Consider the following 18,385-nt stretch of genomic DNA (forward strand, 5'->3'; position numbering starts at 1 on the left):
CAATCCATGTGAAATTTGGCACAGTGGTAGAGGGTCATGGGAGGATGCGAATGAAGCAATATTACATCAATTGGCCAAAGGGGGGCGCTATAGCAACCGACTGAAATTGCAAACTTTGAATGGGTATATCTCATGCCCCGTATGTCGTAGAGACATGAAACTTTGCACAGAGATGCCTCTCCTCACGAGGAACACATTTGCCTCAAGAACCCATAACTTCCACTTATATAGATTTCCACCATTTTGATTTTTTTGAAAAACACTTCAAATCGATCTCTTCCTAGGAAGTTTGAGCGATCTGCATGAAACTGGGTGAACATAATCTAGGGACCAATATCTAAAGTTCCCTCTTGGCAAAAGTTGGAAAACTTACTAAAACTGAGCTTCTATAAGGCAATGAATATTGCGGAGGGCGTGGCTCATCACATATAGGTGTATAACATCACAAGGGTTTCACCCATCACCACGCAACTTTGTAGGCATATGACCACACATAATCTGAGGGGACCCCTCCATTATTGACCCCATCAAACAAAATGGGGGCGCTAGAGAGCTCATTTCTTATCTAGGCCTAACCGCCATATCGATTTTTACTAAACTTGGTAGATATGTAGAACAGGACGCCTCAAGGTGACTGGAGAAATTTAACTCTAATTGGCAACTGGGTGGCGCTATAACAACAGAAAAATGCTTAAAAATGGCTCAAATGCGACCGATCGCTGTGGCTCCCCCTGTGGCCAAAAGTTGTTGTTTTTTTTCTAATTTTTGGTATGACTAAGTCATGGTATGGTATGCTGTACATAATCACAGAAACTGTCAGTGTGTCATTCTGTCTGTCCCACGTTTTTCTACTCACTGACGCGGTCAATCTATGTGATACTGCACATAGGAATTGAGGATTGGCATAGGTAGAAGGTGACAAAGCTACCAATGGCTATGGACTAGTATATAGTACTACGTATATGGCTTTGCTAAGGAGCAAATGTAATTGCCTACCTAATCTTCTTAAAGCTCTGTCCTCTAAACCATTTAGACTTGCATGGAAATGGCATACTTTACAGCATTACCAAGTAGTTCAGTTTGTGTGTTGTTAACATTGACTATGGCAGTAACTCCACCCCTGCAGTAGCAAAAGTCCTTTGCCTTGAATAGGATGTGTTGGTAGGAGGATAAGTGATGTGCTGCGCGGCAGCGGCTGTTGCTGCTGAAGCTGAGCAGAGGGCACGCTCCTCCACCTTCAACTCTATCTGTTCCAATAGATGAAGTACGACTAGTGACCCATCCGTTCACAAGCTTCATTTTTCAACCTTCCCTGCAGGCCATCACTGTTATCCACCTGAGTTATGGGCAAAAGTGCCACCAATAAAAAAAAAAAAGCTAAATAGTGCCCGTGCTATTTTTCTTCATTGAAATAGGAAAAAAAATGGTAATACACGCGTTGCCGAGTTCGGACACACCGTCAGTCTCTATCACTGCCGTTTTGTTTCCCTCCCTGGAAATAAAGAGGGGTTAAAGACAGAGTAAAAAGATGGGAAGAGAAGGTGTTTCTTCCTCCCAGAGGTAATTACATATTGATCCAAGTCACTGAAGATCTAAACGGTGACACCGCGTTTAGTTTTATCTTAAAAGGAACTTGTCTGTGTTTTTCTTTCTTTGTCCCCTTAAATTCTACAGTGGCTGAGAGTGAGGAGAAATGATATTCAGCTAATTACATTTTCATGGAGCCGTCCCTCTTCCCTTGTCTCCTGCTTTCAGGTCTCCGTTGTTATGGACTTTACAATTACTTGATAATTAAATGGTGGAGGTCTTTCTACTCTACTGTTTGCAAAGTCCTTTATTCGTTCTATGAGGGAGACTTTTTAAATTACCAAGTCACTCCCTTTCTCCGCCTCTCGCTCCTCACTCTCTCCCTCTCTCTCTCTGTCTTTCAGACTTCAGTCGCTGTCTGTCCAATGATCCAGAACAGCCTTCAGTGTCCCCCCGCTGATGAATTAAAAGTGTTCCTTTGGCATTCGAGGCCTTGGTGGAGAATTCAAAAGGTAGGAGGCAAATAAAAAAAAATCTTTTCTTTGAGGATGTGAGAGAGAAAGAGTCCCTCCACGGAGTGCACTTGCCAAGATAAACTTTTTTTTTTTTTTCCAGGATGCCAGAAGTGATGGACGATATTAACAAAATGTTAACGGCAATGGCGTCTCAAGGCCACCAGCATTTATGGGGGGAAAATGCACTTTAAAAGCTGAAATGGGGCAATAAATAAATAAATAATAATACAATTATTACGCATTCATGTCATGAATAAAGCTGTATGGCTTTGTGTTATTCCAAGAGCTGCTGACGGGTTTTCATTCAGTCATATCAGGTGAGGAGGAGAGAGACGAAATGAAAGAAAAGTTCTTTTTTTAAAATTCAGGTGCTCAAACTTTTTTTTTTTTTTTTTTTTTTTGTTCTGCCAACAAAGCGTGCCCTGCTTGACCCCCAGTTATTGTAAAATTTCAATTCTGTGTTTTATCTCGCACATTTATTTCGCAACACTCTCCAGGGTCTGGTTCACAGTCTGCGCACATGTCTGACTCACTCCCGAGTTTCTCCATTGAGCTGACTGAGGTGTTGCATCACAAAGCTGTGGAGTGTGGATAAGTAGAAAAGCATTTATCCCCCCAGTTCGGAATCTTGAGCATGTTTGGGATAGGTCTATGTGCACAGGCCTTTTTTTTTTTAACTGAGTGACTTCATCATTATTGCACAACAGCAGTATCTATTGTTTAAAAAAAATTATAATACCAATACTGGTACCAATTTCAATAGCCTTCTAAATATGACATCAATTCTCGTCTTCTCCATGGCACTAATTGCATCAGTTCTGGATAGCCACTGCTGGAAAGAAACACTAACGCAGTCATTAATTGTATCAGCTTCGACTTTGCTGTTTTGTTGGTTGCTGTTGAGCTACAGGGACCGATGACGAATCTTGCTATAGACAACAAAAGAAGCCACCTAGGCCGATCTTGATCTAACATAAATAAAAACTGATCCAGTGGTCGCTCTGTAGCTGATGTATCACCTCTAGTCCTGGCCACCTTAATTCACCTTCAGCGAAGGTAGCTGAGGTAAATTAATCCACTGCAGTTGACCTTAATGCATTCGTCAATGAGTGATCATCACGGTCAGAGGATGCTAGAGAATTAATGTGTATGGTGGAGTGGATTGTATGTGCAGAGCATTGGAGTAAGAGAAGATAAAAGGGCAAAAGAAGAAAAAAATTTGCACCCACTGTGTTCTTTTACTGTGGTATTTAGCTGATTGTTATTGTTTGCTCGCCAGGTTGTTGACTTGTCATCGGATCTCTTTGGTTTTTGGGTGGATTTTCTGGATTTTCACTCCACTCCTCTGCCAGATAATTCCATCAATGTTTGGTGATTTCTTCCTTGTGGTTTTGTGCTCACTTGTGTTTTTGCCCTGTTTTCCATGTGCTCAGCCCTCAAGTCGTCTCCAGCGATCCGGCTCTCTACACTGGTGGACAACCTCCTCGCCAGCCAGCACCCTGCTTCCACTGCCTGCATTTTTGTTTTTCCCTTCGGTAGTGATGTTACGCTCGAGCCAGTTTGCTCGACACAGTGTCGATCTTTTGAAGTGCAAGTGTTCCGAGGCAGTGTTTCGATCATGTGACTACCGGGAGCGAGGCCTCGTTACAGGCAGTCTTGCGGCTTTCCCATGTCTTCCACTTAGATGCAGTTCTGACACACAGCCAGCAGATGTCACTCTTCTGACTGTATGAAATGCTTCGAAGCAGTGTCTCATTCTTGAAGCAGGTGCGTCAAAATGGTTCAATGCTTCATGAAGCTTCGATTTCACCATCAATATCCTTCGGCAATAAACTCTTATGTTTTCATACACCTGCGTCTGTCTCTGCTTTGAGGTCCAGCCAGAAACCAAAACTGAACCTTGGCTAGGATGCCAAATGTGCTAGTTCTGGCACTGATCAGGACTCCCTCAAAATGTGGTATTTCAACATGGGACACACAAAAGTACCTGTTTTCCACCAACATGGACCAGTTCTGTTCTGGTTCCTATACCTAATTTTTAACTGTTCAGAGCATTTCAACCATGAGGATATAGAAGGCAACAATGGAGAAGTCAAGTGAGAATTTGTCAAAGAGTTTGCAGTGGTCTCATTAATAATTGATCTATGCTTGTCTTTTGCGTTCTGTCCGAACAGAACAAAGGTTAGCTGGCAATCAACAGAATTAGACAATTTTGCCACTATTGTTTTGATCCGTTGTGCATTGTGCAATGCCCATCCGCCCATGACAATGGCTCCAATCAAAACAGGATGAAACCCAGGCTGGTTCACTAGATAGCACAGAGCCAGTTCAAGGACCTGAGCTAATTTGGTGGAAAAGGGGTAATATAGTGTGATGGGTTGTCTCAGCTTGTTTTGGATAAGCTAGCAAAACCAGAACCTAACTTAATCTTTGCCTTGACCCCAAGATTAAACCTACAAGAGACCTCACACCCAACTGTAACCTCAAACAGAGATGATTTCTGGTTTTATTGTGATCATCATTTAGCAAAGATACACTTAGCTTCTTACTGCTGCGTGGCAGATTTTCAAATTACATACCTGACTGCTGGTAAAATCTCAAATTGACCATCAAGACATTATCATGGAAAATATGAACGGATAAACAACTAAATATAAGATGGACCAAACTATGTTCAACAACAAACATCTATTCAGATGGAGGTCTGTAGTCTGATATCAGTGTATCTTGGGCCTACCAGGCAGACCATCAATTTCCATGTACACAGGGGTGAGACCAAAAATACAAATTATAGGGAAACATAAATATTCTGTATGCATAAAAAAAAAAAAAAAGTTCTCATATTGTAGTCATGTATTCTTCAGTCTAGTTTGCCTAATTTCCGAAGCTTCAGAAATAAAATTAGCCCTCTTGTTCATATATCCTTGGCAGTGCTTTGTGCGAATTTTTAATTAAAAAGCAAAAGTATGCAATTTGGAATCCAGAGGATCTTAACAAGATCCCAAAATGTGTCCCATTTAGCAAGTGATGTCAGACAAATATTCAACTAAACACATGAAATCCACTGAGTTTGGTGTTTGACAAAGTTCCTTATAAATGAAATGGAGTAAAGCAACTTCTCTGCCTCCATTTTCAAGTTCAGTTTCTACCAGGTTTGAAAACCTCTGAGACGACCGTATGAACACTTTGCAACCTCTTTAGAAGCAATCCCATGATACCGTGCTTCAGTATAAATTCTCAACTGGTTAAGCCCCATTTCATTGAAATGTACATATCATACTTCCTTATCTTTCCATTGCCCTAACCAAGCCCCGAGCCTTCTCTCCATCTCTTTTTTATGCACTTCATCTGAATCTCTTTCTCTTTTGCTTGAACCGCATCACCCTTCATTCTAAAAAAGGGATTGAATATCTTATATCATTCTACCTTCACTTTCCTGCTCAGGAGCTAGTCTATCATTTCCAGGACTCGAGGGCCAAAATGAGCAATATTCACTTATATTAAAGCCAATGAAACTGAATAATTCCCCCCAAATGGGAATTTCTTTGTATCACAGAGGCCTGGAATTGCAAGAACAGCCAATCATCTGACATATATATCACTAAAACATATTTTTATGAGACTATAAGACGTCACTCACTAATTGGTTGAAGTTATTTTCAAGAGCTTTCCAAATTGTTGGCCAGCACATAAATAATCTGTCTATCTGGTCTGTAGTTAATAGAAAATTGACCAAAGTGATTTCTCATATTTCATCATTCAAAAGGTTGGAAGCCTGACATGGATAATTAAGGTACTTTAGTTTCTCATAACACATACGTAAACATATCACCTGTATTTGTCTTGATGCCTTTAAACTATCTGGCTGACTGTATTAAAGGCATATTCTTTTAATTAGCTTCATTTACTTGTCCCCGATAGGAAAACAAATGCATGGTAGCAAGACTCTCTGATGAGACTAGATTTCAACTGTATTCTTGATTGCATTACATAAATCAATCAATCAGAAATTAGTTGGGAATGCAGCAGTACAAGTTAGGGTCGGCTCTTGGCATTGGCCTTATAGGTGGTTGCAGAGAGCATGAGTCCCCAATCTTTTTAATGTCAAGGAGCCTGAAATGGATATACTTAAGGTCACTGACCCCCATTTGGTAAGATTTTGCTTCAGGGACCAAGATTTTGGTTGTTAGATATGATTAAGATGAGAAGTCTGTCGCTATCAACTATGGGGCTGACGAAATAACCATAAAGGAAGTGAAACCCATGATCAGAATAGTCACTCTTTTGACTCTTCATTGTGAATCACATTGTGCTCACTTCAATAGTGATTTTTTTTTTCTGGGTACCCCCTGGGACTCCCACTAGGACCCCTGGGGATCCCTGGACCCCTGGTTGAAAACCACTGACCTGGAGCACCACTATGTGCTCTGCTAAGAAAGAACAAAAAGGAAAAAAAGATCCATCCGTCTTGTGGTGTACCGCCCAAGTGTCGGCACAAGACTTTGAACCACAGGCAGCACAGAGCATTTCTTTTTAAAACAAGCAGATCAACATCAGTATCCAAGGGGTAAAAAAGATCGGTGTGCGTGGGATGGGTATGCTGCGGGCGCATAAGTTTGTCTGTAGACCGGAACAGGTTAAGAGCAACATCAAATGGTGAAAGATAAACAGCAGCCTTTTGTCTTACTCATTAATGATAAAAAATGCAAGCGGCCTGGTGCACCAGGGAGAAAGTGGGAGAGGAAAGATGATGAACAGAAAATAAAGGACAGAATTGTGTATAATTATGCTATGTAGCGGTGCATTTGTGAAGATTATCTTGCCGAACCAAAGTATCATAAACTTTTGTTCACCACAGATGTCATTTTCTGCAATAATCCAAAAGTCAATGGGAAAATACCATTGGATTTTTGTTGAGGAAACCATGTCAATGTTAACTTCTGTGCTACAAATAAAGCTAATCCTTGCAGCACTCTGTTGCTATTGTCAAGCAAAGCTAACATTAGCTATTTAAGCGTCACTGGCAGCTAGCTACTACCCCTGTTTCATTTCAAAAATGTTAGAGCAGTTGAACAAATGTCAAAGTTCTACATTTTGATGTATCCTCGGAAGCATTCACAGCTTTTCAATGTCAAATTTGGCTTCTGTTGACAACCTCTCACTAGTAATGGCCCCAAGATGCTTGACACTAAGGGCCGTTTCATAGTCGACACAAAGGCACGTAGACGCGAACGCATTGGGACGCATTGAGATGCATTGGCCGCCATGATGCGTGCTTGCGTCTGAAAATGTGTTGTCCATTTTTTTGATACGTGACACAGCAATGCGTGTAATACCATGCGTTGCCAGCAGGGGTGATAATGCAAGTGACGCACTTGAAATTAACCACTTTGTTATTCACAGAAGAAGCAGGTATGAAATATGGCGGGTGAGGAGGAAAAACTGTGCGAACTCATATGGGCACACCCCCCTTTATATGACAGTTCCAGTACCCTGCACTCTAATAAAATAGCAGCACTAGCTAGCCGGAATGTACCGGTAACTCTGCTACCCCCTATTGCGCGAGCGATGTATTGCATGTCAAGTGTCACCCGTGTTGCTTGCGTTCAATGTGTTGACTATGAACGGAAGTGCGTTGCTCGCGTCGTTTGTGCCGCTTGCTCGCGTTGCGTACGTCGACTATGAAACGGCCCTAAAGAAGGTCTAATGCAACGTCTAATTCCCACACCAAGACCAGATGGAGCATTTTTTGGCCAGGACAAATGCAAGATAACCAAAAGCACTTCATTTACGTGAAAGTGTGGCCTAATCTCTCCCAAAAAGACCCACAAAAAACGACACAGTGACTTTGCTTTGAGGGAATTGATTGCCATTAACAATATGTACACTCTAGATGACCTGTTAATCTTTGTAGTGGGTAGCAACCATCCTAAATTGACCAAAGACGTGCAATGGCAGGTGTTCGCTTGACTCAACATGCTTGAAAGTAAGTTCCCCTCTCAAAAAACCAACAGCTCACCTCAGTGCAACGGTTACATCACAAGGGTAAATGTATTAAGGAGACATTCCATTCTCTTTCTCTGACATATACATGAATAACCTTCCGGCTTCGCAGTAATTGCCGGATTTGATATAAATGTCATTTCAGCCTCTGACGTGTCATGATTCTGTGGAAGAAAGAGGTAATTTTCATAGGTTTCTGCTGCGTGGTATGGTGCAGTGACGACAACCTACAGCAATGATGAGAGAGCGTTAAAGGACAAGTATGTCATAGACGATGAAGGGTTCTTTTGTCAAAAACAAGTCTATTCTCTTGTAAAGCATGCTTTCAATCAATACAACTCCAGTCAAGTAAAAAGGGTTGAACATCTTCTAAAGCTTTGATACCTTAAGCTAGACATTGGCCCATGCTTATGCTGCATACTCAGCATGAGCATCCCCTTAGCACACATGCATAAGAAAAGAGTCAAGTAAGCCTTCTTTGAGCCAGAATGGCCCACTGGGCAGGAGGGGAATATCTCTATTGTTTCTGTACCATGAGCCAGTTTGGCATACTGGAGAGACCTGAATAAAGAAAGTTATACAACCCCTGACAGATTCACAACATAATGTTCAGGTTGACTGCATCACCAGGACCCCCATAGACATGAAAAGGTTAAGAGCATCTCGGAGATTATGTGCCATTTAGGAAAGCCGAGGAGGGCTGGTGCTAAATTTGTCTTTGCCAGGCGGATCAGTGCAGAGCCAGAGGAGGGAGATCTATGCTCGGTGCCACTGAGCAGTGATCTGCACTCACTGGTGTAACCTCCCTTCCCCTCACATTGATGAATGAGAATAAAAGTTCTGCATAATATATTGGAATATATTATATTACTACTGCACCATTCTGTAGATTAAAGGGAAGGAGTAAAACAAGATGTGCAGCGTACAAAATAAAAGATTGGAGTTCTACTTTTTATGCAAATATAATTAATCAGTAAAATATGCTCCTTGCAGGTTACAGCTAAGTATAAGTTAGTAACATCTGTGAGCAGTTGTGTATTGTAAGGGATTTAAGCCTTTGAACTCTGCAATAGAAATGCTCTGCCAGTGCCTACATTGGTATTTTTGCTTATTGTGATGTAATTTCTTGGCGTAAAATACAATGCTTGCACCGCTGTAAGGTAATGTATCATAATGATGGTGAGTGAGACAAAAGCCTTAGCTTTCTGATGCAAAAAGAATAAATGCTCTAGCTATAATGGTTTTTAATTTCAGATTGATATATCTTTTGCAAACAACGACCTGTGGCCATCATAGAGAAATATCAGCATAATTATGTTGAAATACCATGTTTGCATGGTATGAAAGGTAAAGCAACATAAGTTCATGACTTGATGATGGGTAAGACGTAAGCCTTAGTTTTCTGCTGCTATTATGTTTCTAATTTTAGATCGACGTAAACAGGATCATGCAAACAATGATCTCCCACAGTGGTCCTCGGTAGGTCCATTTTTAAAGGGTTAACCAAAGATGTAAAGTAATAACTTCACACCAAACCCCAAGATGGCACCTATTCAGTCGAATGGAACTGCTTGCTTAGTGCATATGCCAAAAAAGTTTCTAGCTTTCAGGTTTACCTCATGGGTATGCACTGAATATGCGCAGTAGTGTTTCACCTGCTGGCCCCGCCCACAAGTTCCCCCCTGGCTTGTAGACTTTACGTTGTGATGATATCGCAGACTTTTAAATTACTTTTCTCGCCTTAAGAAAAAACTTAAGAAAGAAAGAGTCATGATTGCCATTTGAGGTTGTTTGAGGTGTCATGTCAACAGTTTACAGATCTATTGGGAAAATGCTTTTTGTGCCTAAGAATTATTTGCTGCAATACCTCAAGTGGCCACTGGGAAAAATTGGAAGTAACGCTAAGTGGCGTTCCAAGGGGGCCTGGATATAATTTTCTAAAAGTGTGTTCAAACCCAACGCAAAGCAGATTTTCCCATCATGTTACTGGCATCAATATGGTTGCTGGAGTGGTTTTGGACTTGGGGAGGCAGTTAAAGCTAACATCGGTGCTAACTTGGTCCGAAGTAAAGTGTAACCCATGGCTGGAATCAAACAACAAATACATTTTCAGAACATACAGTGTAGTCCTCAATTGAGTCGTAGACCTCTAGGAACCCAAAGATGGCGACAATAAGTCTGCCCCACATTTCTGATTATTTTTGTCAGGAGAATCTCAACACTGATAGTGCTTTCTCAGCATGGCGTCACGCACATTTTTTCACTTAAGTTGAAACACTACAGCTAGCGCGTACATGTATTTGCGCCTGTTTGCATCGCCCAGTGTGATTAAACATCTATTTGCATCTTTGCATTTACTTGATTACATAATCAAGCCACGCAAAAAAATTGCTTCATGTTTGGTCCGACCCATAGACTGTATAATAAGGATGGACAACATGACAGCCCCCTAAAAGTGAAACCAAAATATTGTAATCGCCCCCTGGTGGCTGGCTGCAGCATAGTGGCAATTTTTCTGATATTTTTCTATGTATGCCAATCAGTGTGTTTGGGGTCAATGGCACTAGTCGCAATTAGACGGACAGGTTTATGGGTGGGAACTTGATACCATGGAGGTTGCTGCTGTGCAGACTCTGGCTCAAAATGACGTCAACAGCGCAAAATGGCGGTGGCTGAATCTGGGATATTTTGGTTTGAGTTTTGCGCAATGGGAGAAAGTGGAAGCACATTGTCCATCTTTATACATAGTCTATGGTCTGAACACACCTTAAAGGGGGTCAGGTGATTTCATTTTGTACTCAATAATGTGAATTCCCATCTGGACTGGCTGCGTCTTTGTTTTTAACCTTCTAACTATGAGTACATTTAAACTCTGTTCACCTTCTCTGTGTCAAAAATTTCAAAGTTATTCTGCTCATTTCAGTCCCACCTGGACAGACGTCATGGTCTTATTTTCCAATGCATTACGATAAACATTCTGTCTTCCGCTCACTGCCATCATGCACTCTATAAATGGATTTTGTATTTAACAGTGTTCATAATGGGCTGGATGCAAATCTGGGTTGTCCATATGGGAAACAAAATAATCCAACGAGGATTCAATCTTAAGAAATTTTCCCCACTCTTCTCATCCTGCTGCGACCTCCCAACCCCTAGCTCCCAACTCCACATTAAGCTGCATCATAACAAATCTAAATCCAGGTTCCCAATGTGGCGAATCACACGGCATGGAGTCAGCCAGGGGGGAATACCCTCCCAGCCAAATGAGACATGTATGTTCGCAAACCTTCCGGAAAGGCCACTCTGGCACACACAGATAAGGAAAATGAAGAAATTATGTGAAGTAATGGGCATGAGGAACACTAATCCATCCCAAACGCTATATGCAACGCTATAAAATTCCTCGCAATATCCTGTCAAGACCCTCAAATGCAGTTAATTATGTCCACTGTGAAACATTGATTCACTTTAAATCCTTCACGTCCTCAGTGCAGTTCTTGCAAGCTGACCAGAAAGCAAAAGATATTACTCTGCAAGTCTTGCATACAGCCTAAATCTGTCAAGAAAGGTTTGATAAGGGGCCTCCTTGTATTTTGTCTTCTTTGTTTTTCTTGTCTTTCTCCCCACCAGCCCTTGTCTGTGGAGGGCTCTAAAATAAGAAATCCCTTTCCGCAGATATAATTAATCACTCTGGGAGAACAGGGCGTGTAATTATTTAGGTTACCACAGAACTCTCCTCAACCTCACCCCCCCCCTCCTCTTTTCAGTCTACATTGAAGCGAGGCTTTTAGGAGACACATAACCAAACCAAACACGGCAGCCGACGACAAAAGTATTTTGTTGAGCTCTGTTTTGTTTGAAGGACAAATGCACGGCCACCATGCAAACAAAAACAACTTCAACATACATACAAACTGCGACAGGAGGGGATAAAAGCTGAATTAAATGTCTGTTTTGTGTATTTTGTAGCAGGGGACGCCTCTGCCTCAGAAAGACTTCCTTTGCATCAGGCATTCATAATTTCTACAACAGGAAAAGAAAGCCCCAGATACTGAGGCTTTCATACAGCTTGATATTACAGTGATGATGACGAGCGTGATGACGATGATAGCTGATGACTGGTGCTGAATTTAACAAGTCGCTGTCCAGGCAACCTTTCTCTCTTTCACACTGTAAGGAAAAAAAGTGTTGCCAAACAGCGACAGGATATTTGTTGAGCATGAGCGAGATAGTGAAAGAGGGAGGTGGGATTGCCGTGCCTCTTCTTTCCTCCCCAGCCTCTCTTGCAGGCAATTATACACCCTCCCTCCTTGCTGATAAAGAGTTCAGCATCAGTTCACCAAAAGATTAATACGGAACGATGAACACACCCTTTGGAATGGTCCTGGCGGATTCAGAATTAGCCCGATTAGAGGGGACCTCAGCTAAAATCCCCCTGTAGACGAGTCCAGCAGCCCATAGAAAGTTGCTATTGTGCAGCGTCAGCGGGTTTGCACCAAGCAGCCAGAAAAAGGGGGGAGGCAGGCCAGTAATGTGAGCACTGCCAATTGGATAACACGGGTGTCCAAATGAGAGATGGCAGCACTTGTCAGGGGGGTGATTGAGCCATGCTTTCTACAGGGAGGGGAGAAAGATAGTGTACTGTCTGCATGGTATGATGCCCCAAACAGAGGGAGCGTGAGCCTGACTGCTCCAACCAGCCAGACCTCAACATACATCTCGATAATTCTCCTGATGAGCTGTGTATTAAGGAGGTGTCATGTTGCTGTAATTTTTACTCTCAGTGATGCGAGGACCTCGGCAAGCAGACTGCTCATTCAGATATGAAAAACAAGTTAGGAAGGTAGTGCTGCAGGGCATCACGTGCACTAAAGAAACAACAGTAAGATACTGCATCCATGCTCGCGGCTTGAGGCACAGCAGTGCCTTAAACCTACTGTGCTCATTTTAGGTTCATACTCGTATGTCTGGTTTCCACTAGAAAATGTTTACATGCTGTAATGCTCAAAAAGCTTTTTTTTTTTTTTCCTTTTACTTAGTAGCCCCGCTCTGAAAAAACCCAGTCTGTTCTGATTGATCAGCATTTGCCAGTTCGTTTGCATCCTCACTCTCTTCAATTCTGCAACATCACTGCAGACAGGGAATGACTGCACTGGACTATAGTGGCACTTTCTATTGTGAAAAGGCACCAAAATATTCACAACAGGACATGTTCCAGCAGGAAGACGAACCAAAATCTGGGGGAAACTAACAACATCGGCAACCAAGATTACATGTTTCCTTGAAATTAGCATGTAGCTACAAGTAGCATTGTACTGGAGAATGACTGTAACAAAGTATAGCAGCACTTTCTACCATGCAAAATAACCTGTAAAAGCTATAGACCACAATGTTCACAACAGTATTATGATCCAAAATCTGTGAGAAATTAACAACACCTGCAACCAAAATTACATATTTTCCTGAAGTCAGCATGTAGCTATAAGTAGTAGTGTACTTGCAGTTGGGCAAGTATAATGGCATTTTCTACTCTGAAAAAAATGACCAATAAAAGCTTTTAAACCAAAATGTTCATAGTCAGACATATTCTTAAAGGAATGATCTGAAATTGGGGGAAAATTTACAACATTTCCAACCAAAATAACATGTTTCCCTGAAGTAGCATGTAGCTACACGTAGCAGCATACTTGCATCCAGATAATGACTGTAACAAAGTATAGCAGCACTTTCTACCATGCCAAGTCTCCCATTAAACCACAATTTTCACAACAGGACATGTTCCAACAGCATTGTGATCCAAAATCTGTCAGAAATTCACAACACCTGCAACCAAAATTACATATTTCCCTGAAGTTTGCATGTAGCTACAAGTAGCAGTATACTCACAGCAGGGGAATGACAGTAAAGAAATATAATGGCCCTTTTTACATTGAAATAAATTACCTATAAAATATTCTAAACCAAAATTTTCTGACTTATTACAATAGGAATATTATCTCAAATTTGGGGAAAATGTACAACATTGGCAGCCAAGAAAACATGTTTCCCTGAGGTTAGCATGTAGCTACAAGTAGCATTGTACCTGCAGCTGGACAATAACAGCAAAGAAGTATAACAGCACTTTCTACTGTGAAAAATGACCAATAAATGACAACAGGACATATTCCAGCAGGAATATGAACCAAAATGGGGGGAAAAGTTATTTACATTGGCAACCAATATAACACTTTTCCTTGATGTTAGCATATAGCAACATGTAGCAATGTATGTAATGTAAACACTTGTAGCAATGTGCCTGTCGCAAAAGCAGAAAAAGCAGTTGAAGCCTATGGTTTTTGCTCACTGGGATTACTTTTACATACTTATACCTTATTATTTGAAATTTTGACCATGTTTGATTTAAACATTGGTTTTGCATTTATTTGGTCACAAACGGAGGCAATTCTTTTTTTTTTTTTAAGATTATTTTTATTGGCTTTTTTTTTGCCTTTATTGACAGGACAGAGGGTGAAATGGGGAGACAGAGAGAGAGTGGGGACTGACATGCAGCAAAGGGGCGTGAGCGGGATTCGAACCCGCGGCCACTGCAGCAAGGCAATGCCTCTGTACATGGGGCGCCGGCACTATCCACTACCAACGCCCCAAAAGTCCTGAAGAGGGGGCATCAATGTCTCAGATGTCATGGAAATCCATTAAATAGGCTAGTTGTCACTTTTAACATCATGTGCTTCAGAAAATGACATGAGAATAGCAAAGTAACCAGAATTCATCCTCTGGGAACCATGGGTGTTTGTGCCAAATTTTCTGACAATCCATCTAAAAGTTGTAAAGATATTAAAAGTTAAAAATGTTGCTGCTAATTGTGCTAGAGAAAAAGTCAGTCCAATTCATCCTTTGGAGAAAATGAATATTTGCACAAAATGCAAAGCAATTGATCTTGTAGTTCTGACATATTTCAGTCTGAACAAAAGTGGGGGACTGGCAGACCAACGTTGGCAATCCTAGAATCAGTGGCTAAAAACTATGCCTTCACATCTATAAAACAACAATATTGAGATGGAGCCGACATCTTTAAAGAGCACTGCCAGCTTCTTGGTGTAAACCGCGGCGATACATTTTCCAACTCGCAGCAGTAAATCCAGGATTATTGGTGAGAAGGTCAAAATGAAAGAATCCCGAGCAGTTTTATTGAGTGACAATGACTCTAGCGGCAGAGTGATTTTCTGAATTTGAATCAAATCAGTTGTGCTCACAGAGGGCAGCATAAAAAATGAATGAGCGTCTGTATGCACACTGCCAGCCAAGGATTTTAAAATCTTACCAGTGTGTGGGTGATTTTTAATAAATGCTGTGTACATTAGGGGTATGTTCCTTTGGTGTTTTCATGCCTGTGTGTTATAGAAACATAGATGCAAGCCCATGCAGCCCCCTCTCCCGCTGCCCATCTTTGTCTTTTATTTCTCTCCCACACACTGTCTCTGCTATGGCTCTGACTCTGAAGTGACTATACTTTAAAAGTTCCTGTAGCCAGGGGAATGGCTGTCAAGCAAAATTATATATTAGAAAGATCTTTCATCCTTGTGAATGTTGTCATTTGCTTTCCCTCTGCAAATGACACAACTTTGCAATTAAACGTAATGTAACATAAACCTCCACAATATGTCTGTTAAATGCAGCTCACTCTTATTTATAACCCGAGAACCTTTCAAAATGGGAAAAAAAGATGTGATGCCATGAGACAACATAGCTTTCAGAACTTACATCTGACAGTTGGCATTGAGGTTTTGACCTTTAGTTGTCCAGGGAAGATATGCTGAGACCTTTTCTGCACCAACCTACCTTATTTAAACCTGGGAGCTGCTCCATTATAATGACTATCTACTGTTAGCCAATGAGGATTTTCACGGAGGCAAAGAGAGGTTAGCAGCCTTGCTGACGTGCACCTTATCATACTTTTTTTGTGTCCAAATCTTTTCATCAACTTAAGTGATTAGAACCAGCAACATTTAAGCAAAGAGCTTCTATATTCTGCCTCTCTGTTCTGCTGATTGTGCACCCGATAATTGTCCCATTAAAACTTCCAGGGCAGCAAACTATTCTGCCACGCTCAGAGCTCTCGCAAGGTCTTCAAGTGTTGCTGTTGTAGCCCTGTGAAGACCGTTTAGACACTATGTATCTAGCTTGACTCGAATGCATTAACGTCTCCTTTTTATTTGGATAATACTGCAGAGAATAATTCAGTCTGCCATCATGACCTCTGGTGGTACCTCAATAATTCAAGTGGAGTTGTTTAATAATCAGCAAGCAAGCTGCTATGATCTTTCAACTTGATTCTTTAGACATTGGTTGAATGTTGCAAATGAGTTCTTTTCAGCAGGATTTTTCTCTAAAGAATAAATTTTGTTTAAAAAAGAAGTCACTTAAAAGTTTCTTGCAGACGTAGCTGAATCCTTAACTCTTTTTTTGTTTCTTTTCGCTGGAGGGCAACAATGATTTTGTACTCTACCATCTGTTGATTTTAATTTAAACCTGTAAATGTCATTGCTTTATTATGATTACTCTAATCAATAGGAAGTACTGAGGGGTTGCTTTGTTTGCTTTGTTAACCACAAAATGGAAAATGTAGCGTTCTTTTCTGCACAGAAACATACGTGAACTTGTATGGGTTGTTCAAAGTATTCAGTGCCATGTCACTGTTCTGATGGCCCAAATTTCCAAAGCACTATCAGTCCAAAAAATGTCCCACTGGACCTAAAGCCCATTTCTCTGACAGGATGTTATCCCGAAAACAAACGCCAATTGCTGTGAAGACCCATTTCTCCAAAATTGCACATTCGTTGCAGTTAGTGTCAGTAATCCAGTGGTGTTTTAGCCATAGATCCCATGTGTTTCCACCAACCCTTTGTGGCATTTCTCAGCAGCATCTGACCCACTACTCGTGGATGTTTTTACAGACCCTTTGCGATGTTTCCCAGCCGCATTTGAGCCACTGATTTTTACCGAGCCGGTGCATTTATCAGTGGCGTTTGAACCAAATGTCCTGGGTTTTTCAACCGACCCTTCACTGCATTTCTCAGCGGCGTTTGAGCCAAATGTCCTGGGTTTTTTAACCGACCCTTCACTGCATTTCTCAGCGGCGTTTGAGCCAAATGTCCTGGGTTTTTCAACCGACCCCTCACTGCATTTCTCAGCGGCGTTTGAGCCATATGTCCTGGGTTTTTAAAATGACCCTTCACTGCATTTCTCAGTGGCATTTGAGCCAAATGTCCTGTTATTATGTTTATTTATTTATTTATTTATTTATTTATATATAAGGACAATGCACATTAATCAACAGTTCTAGTAAATGTGCCAGTGTTAGCTAGCTGGCTAATTTTCAACTGCAGTCCTTTGGCAAGATGTTTTGAAACCAACAAAAGGATAAAATTCACAGGACAAAGACAACATAAAGACATAAAGACAGCATTGATGAAAGCAATTAGAAATTGTCAAGGTAGAGCAGAAGCCATGCAAAGCAACAAGCAACAACAAACAGCAAGTTAGCAGAACGGAGCACCAAAATACAGATTAGCAATACATGCAGGACATGCAGAGCAGCAACAGAAAGTAAACATAGGTAAAACACAACAGCCATTATGTATTGACATGTGCACGAACACACAAGCCATGCAACAGAAAGTTAGCCATGCTGTTAATAAAATAGATATTGGATACATAACCCATGCAGAGTTGGCTGCCTGGCAACGGGCAAGGACATTAAGCAAGTTAGCAGCAGGGAAGCCAGAAATAACAATTACAGTGTTACAGTGGGCAGTGTACTATGTTGATTAGAAATGTTCACGTCTGATTGTCCAAAATCCAGGACTTGATCCAGGGTACATTTACTGAACCTTCACTGCATTTGTCAGCAGTGCTTTTAAGCCACCAATCCCCAGATTTACCAAACTTTCACAGTGTTTTCCAGTGGTGTTTGAGCCACTGATCCCTGGTGTTTTTACAGCAGTGTTTCACTCACAGATACTAGCTGTTTTCACCAACACTTTTATACCACTTAAAGTGGATGTTTTAAGCCAAAACATGATCTTTTCCTCACCATAACCAAGTGATTTTTGTGCCTAAATTTAACCACACTTTCACTTAAGCATCGACAAATGGAGTGTGTATTTTCAGATAAACAAGATTTCAGAGCAATGGACGTTTGTTTTTTTGGGATAACGGGCTGTTGGATAAATGGGCTTTAGGACCAGTGAAGGGCTTTGGAAATTTGGGCTGCCACAACGATGGGCAGTCCGAAATATTCTTCCTCAGCAGACATTTAAATCTAACATCTGATGGTAATA

The 18,385-nt window shown here is 41.2% G+C and overlaps 1 protein-coding gene and 1 long non-coding RNA gene across 2 annotated transcripts in view; one reads left to right on the forward strand and one right to left on the reverse strand.

Annotated features, from left to right (window-relative positions):
• Positions 1 to 2,249, forward strand: part of LOC125885153 (uncharacterized) — a 74,981-nt gene extending 72,732 nt beyond the window's left edge. The window contains exons 2-3 of the long non-coding RNA XR_007448821.1: positions 1,932 to 2,039; positions 2,143 to 2,249. This is a non-coding gene — a long non-coding RNA (uncharacterized LOC125885153). The remainder of the gene's footprint in view (positions 1 to 1,931; positions 2,040 to 2,142) is intronic.
• Positions 1 to 18,385, reverse strand: part of LOC125885149 (SLIT and NTRK-like protein 5) — a 123,984-nt gene that overhangs the window by 31,479 nt on the left and 74,120 nt on the right. The window lies entirely within an intron of this gene.

The sequence above is a fragment of the Epinephelus fuscoguttatus genome, linkage group LG24 (assembly GCF_011397635.1).
Source record: "Epinephelus fuscoguttatus linkage group LG24, E.fuscoguttatus.final_Chr_v1".
NCBI classification, from domain to species: Eukaryota; Metazoa; Chordata; class Actinopteri; order Perciformes; family Serranidae; genus Epinephelus; species Epinephelus fuscoguttatus.